At 45.6% G+C, this 24665-nt stretch overlaps 1 pseudogene; it reads left to right on the forward strand.

The window, feature by feature from the left end:
* Positions 1-412: 412 nt before the first annotated feature.
* On the forward strand, positions 413-1328 carry LOC147984153 (protein DMP2 pseudogene; annotated as a pseudogene).
* The last annotated feature ends 23337 nt before the right edge of the window (positions 1329-24665 follow it).

Below are 24665 nucleotides of genomic sequence, written 5' to 3' on the forward strand. Positions count from 1 at the left end.
AAGCTGGTAACAACAAGATGAATTTGTTATTAAAAAAATAAACAACACGATGAATTTCCTTTTTAATTAAGTTGTTGGACTTATTTTTATCAATAACCGTTTTCAAGTAGGCTCAACTTCTTAAGCGATAATAACTGTCTAATACTAGGAGTCCGTTGTGGATCGGCCAGTGTCTGGCCCAACCGTTTCTCCGTGCAGTTTCTTATCATCGCAACCAAGCTACCTTGGCCGGGTGAGCCACCGTGCATGCGTTCGAAAGGCCGAGAATATTTCAGTTACGCCGGCGTCACTCTCGCGTGTAGCTCCGAGCAACCGCCTCCTGTTGCTTGTCGCAGGTTGGCATTCCTCACTCACGTACTCGATATAAAAGGGAGCCCAACGGCGGCGCCAAGCATCTGGCTCATAAATCTCCTCGTCGCACTCGCATCAGCCGGCCGGCGGCTCCATGGATTCCGGTGCGATACACGTCCAGATGCCCGTGACCGGCGAAGAATGCCCGCCTCAGGAAGCGAAGCCAGTCAAGGGCAAGTCGCCGGTGGACAAGACGCTGTCGGGCGCGTCGGACCTGCTGAAGCTGCTGCCGACGGGCACGGTGCTGGCGTTCCAGGCCCTGGCGCCGTCCTTCACCAACCACGGCGTCTGCCACACGGCCAACCGGTACCTGGTGCTGGCGCTCATCGGCGGCTGCGCGCTCTCCTGCGTGCTCCTCTCCTTCACGGACAGCCTCGTCGGCCGCGACGGCAAGCTCTACTACGGCATCGCCACGCTCCGGTCCTTCTACCCGTTCAACTTCGCCGGCGCGGCCGCCGAGCGGGACGCCATGTTCAGCGACCTGGGCCGGTTCAGGCTCACCGGGCTCGACTTCGTGCACGCCGTCTTCTCCGCGGTCGTGTTCCTGGCCGTGGCCTTCTCCGACGGCGGCATACAGAGCTGCCTGTTCCCGGACGCCGGCGCGGACGTGAGGGAGCTGCTGGTGAACCTGCCGCTCGGGGCGGGGTTCCTGTCCAGCGTGGTGTTCATGATCTTCCCCACCACCAGGAAGAGCGTCGGCTATACGGACATGACGCCCCACTCCCATTCGCACTGAGGTGAAGCTCGTACCAACATACGTATCTCCAATTCTCCATCGGAAACATGTGAAAACTCCAAATGCAAAGACGCATGTTATGCATGTACGTATCGCCATCACTAGCTAGCTAGCATCATGAGAGAGTGAAAAGGATAGTGCATCTACATGGCAACAAACGCTTGTACGATAGAAACATGTTTTTTTTTTAAAAAGGAGGGCACCCCGGCCTCTGCATCAGAACGATGCATACGGTCATCTTATTAAAAATAAAAGGTTGTAACAAGGTCTCAAAGTCTCCAACTGAAACAAAAGCTCACTCAGAGCCAAATAGGCTAGAAATACAAACTAGCCAAATCAGGGACGCCACAACCGGCTGGCTAAAGTGAGATAGGTAAACTAATTGCCTATCCTATTACATGACTGTCATCCAAACCGGCTGAAGATATCCCGAGCTACCATCTCCCAGCGGATAGACCCAGTAACCAAATGCTCCCTGGCCTTCATCGGAGTGAGTAGCGACCACGAACGGATTAATGCCGTGGCTCGGAAGATAACCTGCACAAAATGAAATTGTGATATTCTGTTAAAAACCAAATCATTTCTGCAATTCCAGTTAGTCCAGAGCAAAGCGCATACTCCCACACGAATATGTTTCGCTAAGTCAGGCTCAATCCCATTAAGCCATGTCCCAAATAACATGTTAACAGAATTTGGTGGAGTAATATTGAAACCAATGTGGACGGTACGCCAAAGAACTTTGGCCAGCGGGCAATCAAAAAACAGGTGTTTAATTGTCTCCTCCCGCTCACAGAAACTACACCTAGTAGATCTTGTCCAATTACGCTTTGTCAGGTTGTCCTTAGTTATAAAATGACTTGTTTGTGGACAAACCACATGAACACTTTTATTTTCAAAGGAACTTTGACAGCCCAAATATGCTTGAAGGTAGGAATGAAGCTCGAATTGATAACATCAATATACATTGATTTAACTGTGAATACTCCAGACTTAGTTAGCTTCCAGCATAATTCATCTGGTTGCTGGGAAAACTGAACCTCCATCAGCCTCCTAACTAGACAGAGCCATTCTTCCCAACGATTGCCCGCTAGCGACCGTCTGAACTGAATATTAAGGGGGATAGATTGAAATATCGTTGCAACGAACACCTCACGACGTTGAACAATACGATATAAAGACGGGTATTGAATGGCCAAGGGTGTCTCTCCGAGCCAAGTATCCTTCCAGAGCCGTGTACTAGCACCGTTGCCAATAATAAACTTTGCCCTATTAAACAAGGATTGTTTAACTTTCATGAGTCCTTTCCAGAAAGGCGAGTCAGTCGGCCTAACCGTCACTTGTGACAAAGTTTTGGTCTGAAGGTACTTGCTACGAAGTATTTGTGCCCACGTGGCATCGGTCTCATGGGATAGCTTCCACAGCCACTTACTAAGAAGGCATCTGTTCTTAACTTCGAGATTTTCAATACCAAGCCCCCCTTGGTCTTTCAGTCTATAGATGAAATGTATGGGACGTAAAGAAATCAATATATCATGCCCTTGAACGTCAGTATATGTATGTCAGCATGGCCATTGCCATCCTCATACGTATTGCCATTGTTGCCATGATCAACCGTTGATTTAAGAAATCTTGTTGCCCCTTGAACAGCTGTTGATTAGAAAATCTAGTTGAGTTGCCGTGGGAATGGCAATACCTTGCGGCGATACTGAAATTTGCGAGTGCCTATTCGCCAGCTAACGGTTTTTTTTTTTTGCGTTAGTCAATACCATTGATCATCATCCAACGGCCACGACCACCTCGCACTTTTCATCTTCAACCTCCCATTCTTCTCCTCACATAGTTGCCCACCCACCCTACCCCAACCGCCTGCCTCCGCCCCCTGCGGCAGGCGAGCGCTATTGTGCACCGCCCCACCCACGCCTCAACCTCCCATGACCGCCGTTGCTTGCCGCCACCGCGACAATCCTCTGAGCCCCCCTCCCCCTGACCTGCAACAATTCCGGTGACCCTGCCAAGTTCCGGACTCGCTCCTGCTAGCTATCGCCTCCCGCTCATGCACGGCTCGGCCTCGCCTTGGCTGGCACTCGTCCCTGGCGCTCCTCACGTTGTCCACACTCCTTCATCCTCACGTAAAGCGGAAGAAGTGACTGACGCACATTTTTTCTAGGCACCCAAACGAGTTGAAATTTATTATTGGAGCAACAAAAATATCATTCAAATTTCTAGCTTCCAAACATGCCACTAAATTTTGCACCGGATAGAAATAAAGTACTATCGCGAGTAGTGGCCGGAGCATCCCCGGAGAAGCTTTGGTTTTAGCCAAACTTTGAAATTTGATATAAATTTTCGGTTCTTTTCATGCTAAAAAAATCATGTCAGATTTATGCCAAGATGGCTGTGTGCATCGCTCAGTGTAGAGGCAGGGGGTTATCCTTCTTTTTTGAAAAGAAAATACATTATCTTTATTCCAAAACTAGATACTAGAGCTAGCAACGCATGATGCTTAGGCCAAGATTTTGTGGAAATGCTGGTACAACATTGGACTCTCCTTATTCGAAAAAAACAACAACAACAACAACAGCAACAACAACAAGAAACTCTCCTAGTTGAGTTAATCATAAAAATAGATCACTATGGTTGCATAGATCACAGTGCACGATCTCTCCGAGATTTACATCAAACGGCATTAAAGCCGGCCATGGACAATTTTCTTCCACCACGCGTGATCAGCTCGAATATGCCACGGGATCTCCTCTTCTCCAAGAACTGATTCTCTCTTGCATGGCGAAATTTAGGAGCATCTACTGCCGCCATTAATGTTGCTGATGAACAGGAAGGGAGCCGGTGCCGGCGGAGCGGCTCCTCTCGAGGTAGAAAGCCCGGAGCCTGGCTGTCCGGCTGGCGCCGCCGCTGGCGGAGTGGGACAGCGCGGGGAGCCCCCACTGCGAGGAGAAGACGATGGCGGGGCACTCCGCCGCGCAGGCGATCCGCCCCACGAGCTCCGCGAGCAGGGCGGCCGCCCGCCGCGCCGGCAGCAGGGCGAGCACCACCCGCATCAGCCTCAGCCTCCTGCCGCCGCCCGGACGCGGCGCCACCTTCTTCCGCGCCCTCCTCCGCAGCCGCAGCGGCCGCCTCGCCCTCGTCCACCTGGTAGCCGAAGCCGCCGCCGGCCTCTCCCCGTCGCCGCCTTGCTCGGCGCTCAGCCTCTGGTACCGGCACCTCGGCGGCACGTCGAGACCCATGTGGGTTATGCGGTGTGAGCTAGCTAGGGTTCGTGGCAGCGAAGCAAGCGACGGCGAGTCAACTGACGACTGAGGCGAGTGAGCGAGCTCTGGGCTGTAGGAAGCATGGGGAGCAGCCGACCATGCGGGCGCACGTATATATAAGCCTGGATGAAATTCCTTCCATTATTGGGAATACGTTGGCGGGCACATGGGGAAGAATCGTGGCGGCCGGCCGAGGCCGAGCGCGCCATGCAAGTCGGGGTCGGGAAGACGCGCGAGCATAAGAAAATGGCGGGGAAACGACACGAACGGACGACCTGGCGGCGCCTACGGCCGCCCGATCGGTATTCCTTTTGACACATGCTTTGCGCCACCAGCACTACAGTCCATACAAGTATGTCTGCCGTGCACTCTCTCCAGCTCGATCGTTATTTATTTTTGGACGCTGATGCATGCATGCGTACGCGATCTTCGGCCGTGATCACTTTAGCGTCGCTAAATAGAGCTAACTCAGCTACCAACTCCAATGATGAACTGCATCGGGACCAGATCCATGACATCGTTGAGCACAAACTAATTAGCGATATAATGCACCGAGTGCGATCTCTCAAGGATTGATATGATTCCAGCCCTGCCCTGTATATATAGTTGTATATATATACTCTCGTTTCCGTAAAAGTTGTGGCGCATGCGGCGCCAACGGTATGCAAATACAAAAGCGCATTCTCTCCTTCTTTTCTAATGATGATTGATGCGATCATTGCATGGCCACCTCAAAATTTGATTGTGCGTAAATCAATTAAGGCTGGTCATAATGGGCAAGAACATAGTCTAGTAACTTACACATTTCCCTAGACTATGTTACTACCTCCACAGTGGGTAGGAACATCTATGTAGTGTCATGCAACAATGTATTTATTAGGTTATAGACTCATTGTTTCTTAGAGTGTGTGATGTTCCGGTAACTTAGCTAGTTACCACAAGCACTTCTCTCTTCATTAAATATGTGACACATAAGTAAAGTTGTATTGGAGTGTGTGATGTTACTCCTAAGTTTCTCCCCGTTGTGACCAGTCTTAAGGTGAAAGTGTCGTTTTATGATCGTTCAAGTGGGGCATGTGCCATCATCCGAAAGGTCACTAGGTGCCAAAGTGAAATCATGCCAATGATTGACTCCCACGACTGGTTACACATATTGTTATGTACATACATACCACGACTGGAGGTCGGCGCCTCTCTGTGACGGTTGTGGACAAGTGCACTGCCCGACAATACAAAGTTAGACCATCTACAGCCGAATATGTTAAATATAATCCCTCAAACGCTTGCCCGACGCGTCCGGGCGCAATTGTAGGCAGTGGTCGGGTATGTCTCAAATTTCACGAGTTACATTCGGACATCTCATACTACATTCTTAAATCCATACAAGGACATGCAAACGAAATAAATCTACGTACTACGTCGACCACCTAGCTATTTATTGTCAGAGATATCGACGATCTACATGCCCGGCTCCGGCAGCATGGGCGGCAGCTGCAGCTAGGGCTGCGAGAAAAGCTCGAGACTCGTGAGCCGCTCGAGATCGACTCGTTTTTTGACTCGACTCGAGATCGACTCGAAAAGAAACGAGCTGAGTTTGAACACTTTATGTAGCTCGACCAAGAAACGAGCTGATTTTGAGCTAATGTTGGCTCGCTCGATTTTAGCTCGATAACTCGACAGAATATTATTATGTTAAATGATCATGCCTTATATTAAATGGAAATATGATAATTTATTACCATCTATGTTGTTCATAATTTTTCTCCATTTTATTTACCAACGAACATGGAAACTTAACTAAGTGCAGAGAAAATTTAAGCCTAATTATGGCACGTGGTCGACTATATGTTAAATAACCTATATTTTTTACAAAGGTTCCCAACATATTCACCTTAATTTTTTAGTTTTTCATCCATAGATTCATATTTTTTACCATCTCATTTAGCTCGAAACTAGCTCGAGATCGTTGCAATCTGAGCACGAGTCATGTTCCACAACTCGATCATGAGCTTCACTCAGTTTGAGCTCGCTCGAATTTTCATATGAGTTGAGCTGAGCCAACTCCAACTCGCTCGAGCTCGACTCGTTTCCAGCCCTAGCTGCAGCTCTGGCTCCTCCGGCTGCTCCGTTCCGGCCTCCTCCTCCACTATCTCCGCGTCGAGTTTAGCAAAGAGCGCGTCGGATGCCGCCTGCTCCTGCTGGATGAACGTCCGGTTGGCCTCCACATAGGCCTCATCCTGGATGGACTCCAGGATGGCCTGCTGCTCCACCAGCTTGTCCAATTGGGCGACGGTGAACTCCGCCTCCGCCTGCTCCATGTTGAAGCCCGACAACTGTTGTTCCGACAGCTCCGGCTCCGGCTGCTCCGCCTCCTCCACCTCCATCGGAGCCAGCTCCTATTCTTCCGCTCCCCTCGGCTGCTCCTCCTACTGCTCCGGCTCCGGCGAGTTCGGAGGCAGCCCGGCAGCAATGCGGGCGGCTCACGCGGCTTGTCTCGCCCGGATCTCCTGCTGAATCTCGTAGCGACGCTCCGGTGTGAGCATTGCATGGTAGGTGATATTCCTTCAAACCATGGCGGAGCGCCGGAGCGTGGGTACAGCGCTGGAGCAGAAGAGGAAGGAGGTGGATGGGCTCGGACTGACGGCACAGAGAGGGGGAGGTGGACGGGCTAGGGTTGTGGGATGTCAGCCGGGTTAAATAGGCGGATTTGGTTTCGGGCGGCGAGCCGGAGCGGCGCCACGCGGCGTTCACATCGCAACGACGTAGAAGGTGTACGTCGGACTGTCGGGTTTCTGGGCGAGTCCGCGTGGAACCCCTTCGTCAGTCCTACGTGGCGGGAGCGCCCAGGCGCCCCCCATATCCGCCTCATATTTGGACTGGATATGAGGGATGCCGGTCAGCTCGGACGTTTGAGTCCCATTTAAGGAGTCCAAGTCGCTCACGTGCACGCGTCAGCTCGACTAGTTTACGCGGGCGGGCGTCAACTAGGATTTGCCGACAAAGACGGAGATTGAGGAATTTCCTATGCAACGCAACTTGCGTCCAATTGTCGACGCCTCGTACCAGACGTGCGAGTGAGTGACTCGAGTGTCCCTGAAGATGGAATAAAGGTCTCCCTGTCTTTCTCCGTTTCGGTGATGCGTCTGGCTGTAGGATCTAGAAGTAGATGTGTCTAGAGGGGGGTGATTAGACACTTAATGCTAAAGTTGCAATTTTTAAGCTTTTTCGGTTTAAGTGGAGTTTAGGCACAATTTCAACACACACAATACATATCAAGCAAGCATGCAAAGAGTATATGAGCAGCGGAATGTAAAGCATGCAACTTGCAAGAATGTAAAGGGAAGGGTTTGGAGAGATCAAACGCAATTTGAGACACGGATGTTTTTCCCGTGGTTCGGATAGGTGGTGCTATCCTACATCCACGTTGATGGAGACTTCAACCCACAAAGGGTAACGGTTGCGCGAGTCCACACAGGGCTCCACCCACAAAGGGTAACGGTTGCGCGAGTCCACACAGGGCTCCACCCATGAAGGGTCCACGAAGAAGCAACCACCCACAAAGGGTCCACGAAGAAGCAACCTTGTCTATCCCACCATGGCCATCGCCCACACAGGACTTGCCTCACTAGCGGTAGATCTTCACAAAGTAGGCGATCTCCTTGCCCTTACAAACTCCTTGGTTCAACTCCACAATCTTGTCGGAGACTCCCAAGTGACACCTAGCCAATCTAGGAGACACCACTCTCCAAGAAGTAACAAATGGTGTGTAGGTAATGAACTCCTTACTCTTGTGCTTCAAATGATAGTCTCCCCAACACTCAACTCTCTCTCATAGGATTTGGATTTGGTGGAAAGAAGATTTGAGTGGAAAGCAACTTGGGAAGGCTAGAGATCAAGATTCATATGGTAGGAATGGAATATCTTGGTCTCAACACATGAGTAGGTGGTTCTCTCTCAGAACATATGAGTTGGAATGGTGTATGTGTTCTGATAGCTCTCTCTCCGAATGAAGAGGAGGTGGAGGGGTATATATAGCCTCCACACAAAATCCAACCGTTACACACAGTTTTCTAATCTCGGTGGGACCGAATCAACAAACTCGGTCGGACCGAAAATGTAAACCTAGTGACCGTTAGAGATTTCGGTGGGACCGACTGGATCAACTCGGTGGGACCGATGTGCTAGGGTTAGGGTAAAATCCAAAACTTGGTTTGACCGATTACTCAAACTCGGTGGGACCGATTTGGGTAATAAGTGAGACTGAGATTTGGCCAAGCAAAACTCGGTGGAACCGATTGCATATTTCGGTGGGACCGAGAATATTGCAATGGGTAACAGAGAGTTTGCAAGCCTATCTCGGTGAGACCGAGATCCCATCGGTGAGACCGAACTGATTAGGGTTTGGCAGTGGCTTATGACAAGTGAAACTCGGTGGCGCCGGATAGGAAGAATCGGTAGGACCGAGTTTGGCTTAGGGTTTAGGTCATATGTGGAAGTGGGAAAGTAGCTGAGGGTTTTGGAGCATATCACTAAGCACATGAAGCAAGAGGCTCATTAAGCAACACCTCATCCCTCCTTGATAGTATTGGCTTTTCCTAAAGACTCAATGTGATCTTGGATCACTAAAATGTAAAATGATGAGTCTTGAGCTTGAAGCTTTAGCCAATCATTTGTCCTTAGCATCTTGAAGGAGTTCCCACAACCTTTAGTTCATGCCACTCCATTGTTGAACTTATCTGAAACATGCTAGATCGAAATGTTAGTCCAACAAGAGATATGTTGTCATCAATTATCAAAACCACCTAGGGAGCACTTGTGCTTTCAATCTCCCCCCTTTTTGGTAATTGATGGCAACATACATCAAAGCTTTAGATAAAAATATAAAGAACAGCAAGTAAAGCTTTGGAAGGACATGTAACAAGCATAGGCTCTCCCTACGTGTATGCACTCATGTAAATATGAAATATAGAGACATGTGAGAGCATAACCATGACAGAGTAGGCAATGTGTTACATGCATCTTAGCCATATGCATTAGAGCAAAAGATTATCAAGGAAAATACCTTCATGCTCATGAGTCCTTTTTGCAAACAGTATGTACATAAGCAAGAACTCCTCATACTCATGATTTTGATGCATATACTTACCTTGTGGTCTTGAGTTGGCTTAGGATGGAATGAACCTGCACAAACAAGGTTAGATAACACAGGTACGTCCATTAGCCAGAGCAAACAAAAGAAACCACAAGAATACCAAGACTGGGATACATGTAGATAGTGAGTACAAGGTACCACATTGAATTCAACATGTCCCCAAGAATAAATATATGCAATGAATTTGACTGATTTCTTTCCCTTAGGTGTCTTGCTCCCCCTGAATCTTACATGGGATATTGGGAGAAGATAGGAAACAGAAAATCAGAGCTGAAAAATATGAATAGAACTTAATTCAAATGAGTTCATATGAACATGTCTTTCCCCTAAAAATACATGTGGCATCTCTCCTCTTGAACATCAAGCGTATGGGATCCTTGAGTATTCTCTCCCCCTTGGAGATTTCTTTCTCCCCCTTAATATATGGGATCCTTGAGTATTCTCTCCCCCTTAGTACTTTCTCTCCCCCTTAGTACTTTCTCCTTTGTAGGTGATAAGCTTTTGATGTGATCTCTCTCTCCCTGATGATAAGCTTTGATGTGATCTCTCTCTCCCCCTTTGACATCATTTCCAAGAAGGTTTTTTCTGGAATCCGTCGAATAGGTTTGGTCCTTGAGATTCAGTACAAAGCAGGGAATAAAACTGTGATGCTTGTAGAGGACAAGATTCATTGAGTGGAGATGGATCAGAAGAAATATAGAATATGTGGCAAACTGTTTTTCCTGTTGCGAAATCGGTGGCACCGAGTGGCATGTTTCGGTAGTACCGAAGGGATTCGGTTGGACCGAAAATGGCAATTCGGTGAAACCGAGTTCATCACAGAGAAAAACACTTGTCACCTCAGCTCACTAGTCAAGTAAGATCTCACAAAGATTTGCAATGAATTAGCTGAAAAATTTGCAAGGAATTTGATGCAGAAATATGCAGAACAAAAACCAAAAAGAAAAGAGTGAAAGTTTCTAGATGAAGTTTTTTTTTGTTTGAAAAATAAGGAAACAAATATGCAAGGGACAAATGCAATAACTCAGAAAAGAACACAAGAGAACTTCATCTAGAATTGGGCGGTGACATAGTCACCTATGTTAGAGTATATTGACTTAGGAGTCAAGTGAGGACACTTGATCGTAGGTCATACTCATCATTTTAAGCTCAAAATGGGGTTACCATTTTTCGTTTAAGCATCTTGATGTATTCTCACCTTGTTAAGTTGCTTTGACTCATGTCTTGGAGTAAAGCTTCTCTAAGATGGAATAACATACCTTGGGTGGTGGTGTGGTTCTTGCTCATGTAGTTGAACTTGTGTGGGTGCTCAAGGTTGATGTAGCTCATCAAGAGTTGGGAGCACCACTTGGAGTTTGAGTTCATCTACCTACATGGGTTAGTTCTTGCAAGGAAGAGCACTTGTGTATCCAAAAATGACAATCATGAATTTGTCAAAGGATATGTTTGAATGGTTTTGTGCTTCCTTGTCTTCAACCACTATTGTGTAGAGTCTTGATCTTGTAGAGATTGCTCAAGATGTGAGTGAGTCGCAATCTCATGGAATTAGATTCAACCAAGCACCTACATGGGTTAGGCAACATGCAAGGTGCAAATATATCCAAGACATAATAGTTATCATAAGAGATATATCATGGATTAGTCATAAGCTCATGTCTTGCATGTATCCAATGGAGTTTCTACTCCAAGTTCGAAGCATCAATGATGTTCAATTCTCCTCTCAACCTGCAAAACACTTTCTCATCAAGTGGTTTAGTGAATATATCCGCTAATTTCTTGTCGGTGCGAACATGCTTAAGATTGATGTCACCCTTAGCAACATGATCTCGAATGAAATGATGACGAACTTCAATATGCTTAGTTCGAGAATGTTGTACAGGATTATGACCAATTTTGATAGCACTTTCATTGTCACAAAGCAGTGGAACATGTTTCACATAAATCCCATAATCTTTAAGAGTTTGGGTCATCCAAAGTAATTGAGCACAACATGAACCAGCGGCAATGTATTCCGCTTCGGCGGTGGATAAGGATACCGAGTTTTGTTTCTTGGAAGATCAAGACACAAGAGATCTACCAAGAAATTGACAAGTGCCCGAAGTGGACTTTCTATCAACCTTGTCTCCGGCATAATCCGAGTCAGAATAGCCAACAAGATCAAAAGAAGACCTCTTAGGATACCAAATGCCAAAATTTGGTGTATGGATTAAATATCTCACTATCCTTTTCACAGCCTTAAGATGACAATCTTTAGGAGCAGCTTGATATCGTGCACACATGCACACACTTAGCATAATATCGGGACGTGAAGCACATAGGTATAACAATGAACCAATCATAGAGCGATAAACCTTTTGATCAACCGGTTCACCATCTTTGGTTAAATCATTATGTCCACTAGTAGGCATGGGTGTAGACATACCTTTGCATTCTTGCATATTGAACTTCTTGAATAAGTCCTTGGTGTACTTTGTTTGAGAGACAAATGTACCTTCCTTAGTTTGCTTGATTGCAACCCGAGAAAGAATTTGAGTTCACTCATCATAGACATCTCAAACTTCTCTGACATTAGCTTTCCAAACTTTTCACTAAAGAGAGGGTTAGTTGAACCAAATATGATATCATCAACATAAATTTGGCATACAAATAGTTCTCCATTAACCCTTTTAGTAAAAAGAGTAGAATCAATTTTACCAATTTCAAAACCACTTATAGTAAGGAACTTGGTCAAGCATTTATACCATGCTCTAGGAGCTTGTTTAAGACCATAAAGAGCTTTGTGAAGTTTGTAAACATGATTTGGTTTCTTAGGATTGATAAAGCCGGGAGGTTGTTTGACATAAACTTCCTCCTCTATTTCACCATTTAGAAAAGCACTTTTAATGTCCATTTGGTACAAGGTGATATTATGGTGATTAGCATAGGCAAGTAAGATGCGAATGGACTCAAATCTAGCAACGGGAGCATACGTCTCACCATAGTCCATACCTTCGACTTGTGTGTAACCTTGGGCGACGAGACGTGCTTTGTTGCGAACCACTTGTCCATCTTCATCTTGCTTGTTGCGAAACACCCATTTGGTACCAATGATGTTGTGGTTGTTGTCGGGCTTCTCGACCAATGTCCAAACTTGGTTTCTCTCAAAATTATGTAGCTCTTCATGCATAGCGTTTATCCAATCCGGATCTTCCAATGCTTCTTCAACCTTCATAGGTTCAATGCTAGAGATGAATGAATAGTTTTCACAAAAGTTAGCTAAACGAGTTTTTGAGCGAGTGATTCTCTCGGTTTGTATATCATTGAGGATTTGCTCGACGGGATGATCTTTGGCAATTCTTGCTCGAACTCGTGAGAGCTTTTGCTTGGGTCTTCGTTGAACATCTTCTTCATCTTGTTCTTCTTCTTGGCCTTCTTCATTTTTGACGTCGTCGTTCTCTTGTCGTGGTGGAGAAGGAGGTTGTTGATGTTCATCTTGACGTACTTCCTCGTTTTCTTCATCTTGGTGTGTCCCACTTGTGGATGCTTCCGTGTCGATTCTTGATTCACCTTGTCATGAAGTAGAAGCTTCCACTTGGACGGATGAAGTACTCTCCTTCACCTCCGTTGGACGAATTTTGCCAATGGATAAGTCTTGAATTGCTTCTGAAGGGTCTTTGTCTCCTACATCAATTGGCAATTGCTCTACTTGCGAGCCATTAGATTCATCAAACTTCACATCTACCGTCTCTTCAACCTTTCGGGTGAAATTGTTGTAGACACGATAAGTGTGAGAGTTTGAGCCATAACCAAGTAGAAAACCTTCATGAGATTTAGGAGCAAACTTTGAACGATGATGCTTATTAAGAATGTAGCACTTTGAGCCGAATACTCGAAAGTATCCAACTTGGGGTTTGTTACCGGTGAGAAGCTCGTATGCCGTCTTGCCGAGTAGCTTGTGAAGATATAAGCGATTTGTTGCATGACAAGCTGTCTCAACCGCTTCTGCCCAAAAGTGCTTTGGCGTCTTGTATTCATCAAGCATCGTTCTTGCCATTTCGATGAGCGTCCGGTTCTTCCTCTCAACAACTCCATTTTTTTGAGGTGTGTGTTGGGGAACGTAGCAGAAATTCAAAATTTTCCTACGTATCACCAAGATCTATCTATGGAGAAACCAGCAACGAGGGGAAGGAGAGTGCATCTACATACCCTTGTAGATCGCTAAGCGGAAGCGTTCAAGTGAACGGGGTTGATGGAGTCGTACTCGTCGTGATTCAAATCACCGATGATCAAGTGCCGAACGCACGGCACCTCCGCGTTCAACACACGTACAGCCTGGAGACGTCTCCCATGCCTTGATCCAGCAAGGCGAGAGGGAGAGGTTGATGAAGATCCAGCAACACGACGGCGTGGTGGTGGATGCAGGGCATCACAGTAGCAGGGCTTCGCCTATACTACGAGGGAGAGACGTAACGGGGAGAGAGGGAGGCGCCAGGGGCTGGTGTGTGAAGTTCCTCCTCTCCCCCACTATATATAGGAGGGCCAAGGGGGGTGGTGCGCCAGCCTAGGAGATCCAATCTCCTAGGTGTGGCTGCCCAAGGGAGGTTTCCCTCCCCCCCAAGGCACCTAGAGGTGCCTTCCACTAGTGGGACTCCTCCCATATGGAAACCCTAGGCGCATGGGCCTATAGGGGCTGGTGCCCTTGGCCCATATAGGCCAAGGCGCACCCCTTACAGCCCATGTGGCCCCCCGGGACAGGTGGCCCCACCCGGTGGTCCCCCGGGACCCTTCCGGTGGTCCCGGTACAATACAGATAACCCCGAAACTTGTCCTGATGGCCGAAACAGCACTTCCTATATATAATTCTTTACCTCCGGACCATTCCGGAACTCCTCGTGACGTCCGGGATCTCATCCGGGACTCCGAACAATATTCGGGTTACTGCATACACATGTATCTCTACTCAGAGCTATCCGGATAGGTGTTAAGCTTGCATCGACGTAACTCTTTACGACGAACTCTTTTACCACCTCCGTAATCGAGAAAATTCCTTAGTCCACTAGTTACTAAGGATAACTTTGACCGCTGTCCCGTGATCCATTCTTGGATCACTCTTGTACCCCTTGACTGACTCATGGCAAGGCACACTTCAGGTGCGGTACACAGCATAGCATACTGTAGAGCCTATGTCTTAAGCATAGGGGACGACCTTCGTCCTTTCTCTCTATTCTGCCGCGGTCGAGCTTTAAGTCTTAACTTCATACCTTACAACTCAGGCAAGAACTCCTTCTTTGACTGATCCATCTTGAACACCTTCAAGATCACGTCAAGGCATGTGCTCATTTGAAAGTACTATTAAGCGCTTTGATCTATCCTTATAGATCTTGATGCTCAATGCTCAAGTAGCTTAATCCAGGCTTTCCATTGAAAAACACTTTCCAAATAACCCTATATGCTTTCCAGAAATTCTATGTCGTTTCTGATCAACAATATGTCAACAACATATACTAATCAGAAATTCTACAGTGCTCCCACTCACTTCTTTGGAAATACAAGTTTCTCATAAACTTTGTATACACCCAAAATCTTTGATCATCTCATCAAAGCATACATTCCAACTCCGAGATGCTTACTCCAGTCCTCAGAAGGATTGCTGGGGCTTTGCATACTTATTAGCAACTTTCAGGATTGACAAAACCTTTCGGTTGTATCACATACAACCTTTCCTCAAGAAAATCGTCGAGGAAACAGTGTTTTTGACAACCTATCTGCAAGATTTCATAAATAATGCAGTAATCGCTAATATAATTCCAACAGACTCTTAGCATCGCTACGAGTGAGAAAGTCTCACCGTAGTCAACTCCTTGAACTTGTCGGAAAACATCTTAACGACAAGTCGAGCTTTCTTAATGGTGACATTTACCATCATTGTCCGTCTTCCTTTTAAAATCCATCTATACTCAACAGCCTTACGACCATCAAGTAGTTCTTCCAAAGTATACACTTTGTTTTCATATATGGATCCTCTCTCGGATTATATGGCCTCGAGCCATTTATCGGAATCCAGGCCCACCATCGCTTCTCCATAGCTCGTAGGTTCATTGTTGTCTAGCAACATGACTTCCAAGACAGGGTTTCGTACCACTCTGAAGTAGTACGCATCCTTGTCATCCTATGATGTTTGGTAGTGACTTGATCTGAAATCTCATGATCAATATTATAAGCTTCCACTTCAATTGGTGTAGGTGCCACAGGAACAACTCTTTGTGCCCTGCTATACACTAGTTGAAGCAACGGTTTAATAACCTCATCAAGTCTCCACCATCCTCCCACTCAATTCTTTCGAGAGAAACTTTTCCTCGAGAAAGGACCCGATTCTAGAAACAATCCCTTATTGCTTTCGGATCTGAGACAGGAGGTATACCCAACTGTTTTGGGTGTCCTATGAAGATGCATTTATCCGCTTTGGGTTCGAGCTTATCAGCCTGAAACTTTTTCACATAAGCGTCGCAGCCCCAAACTTTTAAGAAATGACAGCTTAGGTTTCTCTAAACCATAGTTCATACGGTGTCATATCATCGGAATTACGTGGTGCCCTATTTAAAGTGAATGTGGTTGTCTCTAATGCCTAACCCATAAACTATCGTGGTAATTCGATAAGAAACATCATGGTATGCATCATATCCAATAGGGTGCAGTTATGATGTTCGGACACACCATCACACTATGGTGTTCCAGGCTGTATTAGTTGTGAAACAATTTCCACAATGTCTTAATTCCGTGCCAAACTCGTAATTCAGATATTCATCTCTATGATCATATCATAGATATTTTATCCTCTTGTCACGACGATCTTTCAACTTCACCCTGAAATTACTTGAACCTTTCAATAATTCAGACTCGTGATTCATCAAGTAAATATACTCAACATTTACTCAAATCATTCGTGAAGTAAGAACATAACGATATCCACTACATGCCTCAGCACTCATTGGATTGCACACATCAAAATGTATACTTCCAACAATTTGCTTTCTAGTTCCATTTTACTGAAACCGAGGCTTTCAGTCATCTTGCCCATGTGGTATGATTTGCATGCCTCAAGTGATTCAAAATCAAGTGAGTCCAAACGGTCCATTTGCATGGAGTTTCTTCATGCATACACACCAATAGACATGGTTCGCATGTCTCAAACTTTTCAAAAATGAGTGAGTCCAAAGATCCATCAACATGGAGCTTCTTCATGCGTTTTATACCGATATGACTTATGTGGCAGTGCCACAAGTAGGTGGTACTATCATTACTATCTTTTGGCATGAACATGTGTATCACTACGATCGAGATTCAATAAACCATTCATTTTAGGTGCAAGACCATTGAAGGTATCATTCAAATAAACAGAGTAACCATTATTCTCCTTAAATGAATAACCGTATTGCGATAGACGTAATCCAATCATGTCCATGCTCAACGCAAACACCAAATAACAATTATTTAGGTTTAACACCAATATCGATGGTAGAGGGAGCATGCGATGCTTGATCATATCAACATTGAGAACACTTCCAACACATATCGTCAGCTCACCTTTAGCTAGTCTTCGTTTTATTCCATAGCTTTTATTTCGAGTTACTAACACTTAGCAACTGAACCGGTATCTAATACCCTGGTGCTACTAGGAGTACTAGTAAAGTACACATCAACACAATGTATATCCAATATACTTCTATCGACCTTGCCAGCCTTCTTATCTACCAAGTATCTAGGGTAATTCTGCTCCAGTGGCTGTTCCCCTTATTACAGAAGCACTCAGTCTCGGGTTTGGGTTCAACCTTGGGTTTCTTCACTAGAGCAGCAGCTGAATTGCCGTTTCATGAAGTATCCCTTCTTGCCCTTGCCCTTCTTGAAACTAGTGGTTTCACCAACCATCAACAATTGATGCTCCTTCTTGATTTCTACTTTCGTGGTGTCAAACATCGCGGATATCTCAAGGATCATCATATATGTCCCTGATATATCATAGTTCATCACGAAGCTCTAGCAGCTTGGTGGTAATGACTTCGGAGAAACATCACTATCTTATCTGGAAGATCAACTCCCACTTGATTCAAATGATTGTTGTACTCAGACAATCCGAGCACAAGCTCAACAATTGAGCTTTTCTCCCTTAGTTTGCAGGCTAAGAAAATCGTCGGAGGTCTTATACCTCTTGACGTGGGCACGAGCCTGAAATTCCAATTTCAGCCCTCAAAACATCTCATATGTTTCGTGACGTTTCAAAAAACGTCTGTGGTGCCTCAACTCTAAACCGTTTAACTGAACTATCACGTAGTTATCAAAACGTGTATGTCAGATGTTCGCAACATCCACAGACAACGTTCGAGGTTCAGCACACTGAGCGGTGCATTAAGGACATAAGCCTTCTAAGAAGCAATGAGGACAATCCTCAGTCTACGGACCTAGTCCGCATAATTGCTACTATCAACTTTCAACTAATTTTTCTCTAGGAACATATCTAAACAGTAGAACTGAAACGCGAGCTACGACATAATTTGCAAAATCCTTTTTGACTAGTTCAGGATAATTAAGTTCATCGTATGAACTCCCACTTAGATAGACATCCCTCTAGTCATCTAAGCGATTACATGATCCGAGTGAACTAGGCCGTGTCCGATTAACACGTGAGACGGACTAGTCAACGTCGGTGAACATCTTCATGTTGATCGTATCTTCTATACGACTCATGCTCGACCTTTCGGTCTCTGTGTTCCGAGGCCATGTCTTCACATGCTAGGCTCGTCAAGTTAACCCTAAGTGTTTTTGCATGTGTAAATCTTGCTTACACCCGTTGTATGTGAATGAAAGGATCTATCACACCCGATTAACACGTGATGCTTCGAAGCGACGAACTGTAGCAACGGTGCACAGTTAGGGGAGAACACTTCTTGAAATTTTAATGAGGGATCACCTTATTTACTACCGTCGTACTAAGCAAATAAGATGTATAAATATGATAAACATCATATGCAATCAAATAATAGTGACATGATATGGCCAATATCATATAGCTCCTTTGATCTCCATCTTGGGGCTCCATGATCATCTTGTCACCGGTATGACACCATGATCTCCATCATCATGATCTCCATCATCGTGTCTTCTTGAAGTTGTCTCGTCATCGACATGCAAGTCGTGATTCCCTTGACAAGAACATGATCAATCTCATACATTACATATAACATTCATCACATCCTTTTGGCCATATCACATCACATAGCATACCCTGCAAAAACAAGTTAGACGTCCTCTAATTGTTGTTTGCATGTTTTACGTGGCTGCTATGGGTTTCTAGCAAGAACGTTTCTTACCTACGCAAAGACCACAACGTGATATGCCAATTGCTATTTACCCTTCATAAGGACCCTGTTCATCGAATCCGATCCGACTAAAGTGGGAGAGACAGACACCCGCCAGCCACCTTATGCAACTAGTGCATGTTTGTCGGTGGAACCGGTCTCACGTAAGAGTACGTGTAAGGTTGGTCCGGACCGCTTCATCCCACGATGCCTCCGAATCAAGATAAGACTAGTAACGGCAAGCATATTGAACAAAATCAACGCCCACAACTACTTTGTGTTCTACTCGTGCATAGAATCTACGCAATAGACCTAGCTCATGATGCCACTGTTGGGGAACGTAGCAGAAATTCAAAATTTTCCTACGTATCACCAAGATCTATCTATGGAGAAACCAGCAACGAGGGGAAGGAGAGTGCATCTACATACCCTTGTAGATCGCTAAGCGGAAGCGTTCAAGTGAACGGGGTTGATGGAGTCGTACTCGTCGTGATTCAAATCACCGATGATCAAGTGCCGAACGCACGGCACCTCCGCGTTCAACACACGTACAGCCCGGAGACGTCTCCCATGCCTTGATCCAGCAAGGGGAGAGGGAGAGGTTGATGAAGATCCAGCAACACGACGGCGTGGTGGTGGATGCAGGGCGTCACAGTAGCAGGGCTTCGCCTATACTACGAGGGAGAGACGTAACGGGGAGAGAGGGAGGCGCCAGGGGCTGGTGTGTGAAGTTCCTCCTCTCCCCCACTATATATAGGAGGGCCAAGGGGGGTGGTGCGCCAGCCTAGGAGATCCAATCTCCTAGGTGCGGCTGCCCAAGGGAGGTTTCCCTCCCCCCCAAGGCACCTAGAGGTGCCTTCCACTAGTGGGACTCCTCCCATATGGAAACCCTAGGCGCATGGGCCTATAGGGGCTGGTGCCCTTGGCCCATATAGGCCAAGGCGCACCCCTTACAGCCCATGTGGCCCCCCGGGACAGGTGGCCCCACCCGGTGGTCCCCCGGGACCCTTCCGGTGGTCCCGGTACAATACCGATAACCCCGAAACTTGTCCCGATGGCCGAAACAGCACTTCCTATATATAATTCTTTACCTCCGGACCATTCCGGAACTCCTCGTGACGTCCGGGATCTCATCCGGGACTCCGAACAATATTCGGGTTACTGCATACACATATATCTTCATAACCCTAGCGTCACCGAACCTTAAGTGTGTAGACCCTACGGGTTCGGGAGACATGCAGACATGACCGAGACGTTCTCCGGTCAATAACCAACAGCGGGATCTGGATACCCATGATGGCTCCCACATGTTCCACGATGATCTCATCGGATGAACCACGATGTCAAGGACTTAATCAATCCCGTATACAATTCCCTTTGTCTAGCGGTATGTTACTTGCCCGAGATTCGATCGTCGGTATCCTTATACCTTGTTCAATCTCGTTACCGGCAAGTCTCTTTACTCGTTCCGTAACACATCATCCCGTGATCAACTCCTTGGTCACATTGCGCATATGATGATGTCCTACCGAGTGGGCCCAGAGATACCTCTCCGCTTACACGGAGTGACAAATCCCAGTCTCGATTCGTGCCAACCCAACAGACACTTTCGGAGATACCTGTAATGCACCTTTATAGTCACCCAGTTACGTTGTGACGTTTGATACACCCAAAGCACTCCTACGGTATCCGGGAGTTGCACAATCTCATGGTCTAAGGAAATGATACTTGACATTAGAAAAGCTTTAGCATACGAACTGTACGATCTTTGTGCTAGGCTTAGGATTGGGTCTTGTCCATCACATCATTCTCCTAATGATGTGATCCCGTTATCAACGACATCCAATGTCCATGGTTAGGAAACCGTAACCATCTATTGATCAACGAGCTAGTCAACTAGAGGCTTACTAGGGACATATTATGGTCTATGTATTCACACGTGTATTACGATTTCCGGATAATACAGTTATAGCATGAATAAAGACAATTATCATGAACAAGGAAATATAATAATAACTAATTTATTATTGCCTCTAGGGCATATTTCCAACAGTGTGTACGTAGCCGAGAACTCGTGTGAAATCCCTTCTTCGTCAAGAAAGGTGTCCACATTTGCGTTCTTGAACTCCGTTCCGTTGTCACTCCGAACCTTCTTGATCTTCACATCAAACTGATTTTGGGCCTTCCTAGCGAAGTTTCTGAAGATCTTCTGGACCTGCGACTTGTCATTAAGAAAGAACACCCACGTAAATCTTGAAAAATCATCAACTATAACTAGACCAAAGGAATTTCCACCGAGACTCTTGTAGGCGTTGGGACCAAAAAGATCCATGTGAAGTAGCTCCAGTGGCCTCCTTGTGGTCATGATGTTCTTCACGGGATGTCTTCCTCCAACCTGTTTACCTGCTTGACAAGCACTGCAAAGTCTATCCTTATCAAATATGACATCGTTGACTCCAAGGATATGATTTCCTTTAATAAGCTTGTCAAGGTTTCTCATGCCAACGTGACCTAGTCGTCTATGCCACAACCAACCTTTTGAGGATTTAGCAACAAAGCAAGTTTTAGGTTGTGCCTTTTTAGAGAAATCGACAATGTAAAGATCACCTCTACGCATACCCGTAAAGACCATTTTATGATTGTCTCGACGAAATACTTGGCAATCTACCTTAGTAAATAGGACATTCAAACCGAAATCAGCAAGTCTAGATACTGAAAGTAAGTTGTAGCCAAGAGATTCAACGAGCATGACATTTTGAATGGAACTATCATGTGAGATGGCCACCTTACCAAGGCCAACCACTTTACCCTTTGAATTATCACCAAAGGTGACATATTTTCGAGGGCCGTCATTTTCAGCAAGCTCACGAAACATCTCTTCATCTCCGGTCATATGATCAGTACATCCACTATCAAGAATCCATTCCTTTACTCCTGATTCATATCCCCGAAGATTTTCCATAAGACCAAAATGTCTCATTGCATCATCCAGATCGAAGTCACTATCATCATCATCATCATCATCATAATATTCATGTTCATCATGATCCTGTGACTCATCATTTCCTAGAGAGGGTAATTCATTAGATAAATGATCATCAAAGTGGTCACTTTTATGAATTCTTATAGCTTTGAATATGCTATCATTAATGACTCCAACATCTCCTTTAGCATGCTTAAGATTGGTAAGTTCAAATAGATATTTACCGAAACTAGGATCACTAGAATTCATCTTACTCAAGGCAATAGATTTATGGAAAATTTCATCCAAAGTTTTCAAGGAATGATCAGGAAATCGTTCCTCAAGAAATTTCCATATAGTATAGGCAAAATTTTGAGTAGGAAAACTAGCAATCAAGTTTTTGGGCAATCCTCTAATGATGAGCTCAATAGTTCTAAGATTGCGAATCATGTCAATATCTTCATCTAGGGTAGGATGCAAAGGATCAATATGAAGTGCACAAGGGCTAGCAATATACTTGTTCAAATGATATTGATTGAAGATTACAAGCATCTCATTTTTCCACTCATGAAAATACTTTCCATCAAGAATAGGCACTCTATGTCTAAGACTCCCTAGAGTAGACACATCCATCTTCCTCCAATGGTGATTAAACCAAGGCAATGAAGACCAATGCTCTGATACCACTTGTAGGATCTAGAAGTAGATGTGTCTAGAGGGGGGTGATTAGACACTTAATGCTAAAGTTGCAATTTTTAAGCTTTTTCGGTTTAAGTGGAGTTTAGGTACAATTTCAACACACACAATACATATCAAGCAAGCATGCAAAGAGTATATGAGCAGCGGAATGTAAAGCATGCAACTTGCAAGAATATAAAGGGAAGGGTTTGGAGAGATCAAACGCAATTTGAGACACGGATGTTTTTCCCGTGGTTCGGATAGGTGGTGCTATCCTACATCCACGTTGATGGAGACTTCAACCCACAAAGGGTAACGGTTGCGCGAGTCCACACAGGGCTCCACCCACAAAGGGTAACGGTTGCGCGAGTCCACACAGGGCTCCACCCACGAAGGGTCCACGAAGAAGCAACCACCCACAAAGGATCCACGAAGAAGCAACCTTGTCTATCCCACCATGGCCATCGCCCACACAGGACTTGCCTCACTAGCGGTAGATCTTCACAAAGTAGGCAATCTCCTTGCCCTTACAAACTCCTTGGTTCAACTCCACAATCTTGTCGGAGGCTCCCAAGTGACACCTAGCCAATCTAGGAGACACCACTCTCCAAGAAGTAACAAATGGTGTGTAGGTAATGAACTCCTTGCTCTTGTGCTTCAAATGATAGTCTCCCCAACACTCAACTCTCTCTCATAGGATTTGGATTTGGTGGAAAGAAGATTTGAGTGGAAAGCAACTTGGGAAGGCTAGAGATCAAGATTCATATGGTAGGAATGGAATATCTTGGTCTCAACACATGAGTAGGTGGTTCTCTCTCAGAACATACGAGTTGGAATGGTGTATGTGTTCTGATAGCTCTCTCTCCGAATGAAGAGGAGGTGGAGGGGTATATATAGCCTCCACACAAAATCCAACTGTTACACACAGTTTTCTAATCTCGGTGGGACTGAATCAACAAACTCGGTCGGACCAAAAATGTAAACCTAGTGACCGTTAGAGATTTCGATGGGACCGACTGGATCAACTCGGTGGGACCGATGTGCTAGGGTTAGGGTAAAATCCAAAACTCGGTTTGACCGATTACTCAAACTCGGTGGGACCGATTTGGGTAATAAGTGAGACTGAGATTTGGCCAAGCAAAACTCGGTGGAACCGATTGCATATTTCGGTGGGACCGAGAATATTGCAATGGGTAACAGAGAGTTTGCAAGCCCATCTCGGTGAGACCGAGATCCCATCGGTGAGACCGAACTGATTAGGGTTTGGCAGTGGCTTATGACAAGTGAAACTCGGTGGCGCCGGATAGGAAGAATCGGTAGGACCGAGTTTGGCTTAGGGTTTAGGTCATATGTGGAAGTGGGAAAGTAGCTGAGGGTTTTGAAGCATATCACTAAGCACATGAAGCAAGAGGCTCATTAAGCAACACCTCATCCCTCCTTGATAGTATTGGCTTTTCCTAAAGACTCAATGTGATCTTGGATCACTAAAATGTAAAATGATGAGTCTTGAGCTTGAAGCTTTAGCCAATCCTTTGTCCTTAGCATCTTGAAGGAGTTCCCACAACCTTTAGTCCATGCCACTCCATTGTTGAACTTATCTGAAACATGCTAGATCGAAATGTTAGTCCAACAAAAGATATGTTGTCATCAATTATCAAAACCACCTAGGGAGCACTTGTGCTTTCACTAGCATCATTGGTGGGCGTGTGGAGGCGTGTCTCCGACGGATTTGTTTTTGGTGGATATGCTCGGATCTGTTCGTCGTTCGTCTCCGTTCATGTGTTTTCAGGTTGAATCCTTTTGATCTACACTCTTCATCCGCGGCGCTTGTTGTTCTGATGCGTTGGTTCTATGGGGCCTTAGCACGATTACTTCTCGATTATCTACCATAATAAGGTTTGCCGGCTCCGGTAAGGGAGGGGTGATGACAGCGACGCGTCTTCGGCTCGCTTCAGTGCTTGTAATCGTTGCTAGATGGTCTACGGATCTGAATGTAATTTTTAATTATTTCTAGTATTCATTGTACTACCATGATTGAAGATGAGTAGATTGAAAGTTTTTTCCGAGAAAATGTAGAGAGCATTTTGGGTCAAAATTTAAGAAACTTCTAGAAGGTCAAGAGACAATTTTTACTAGGTTTGAGAACACTCTTGAAGGTATTCTGAACATTTTTTCTGTTGTTTATTTT

The sequence above is a fragment of the Triticum urartu genome, chromosome 2A (assembly GCF_056163025.1).
Source record: "Triticum urartu cultivar PI428250 chromosome 2A, HENAU_Tu73, whole genome shotgun sequence".
Classification (NCBI taxonomy): Eukaryota; Viridiplantae; Streptophyta; class Magnoliopsida; order Poales; family Poaceae; genus Triticum; species Triticum urartu.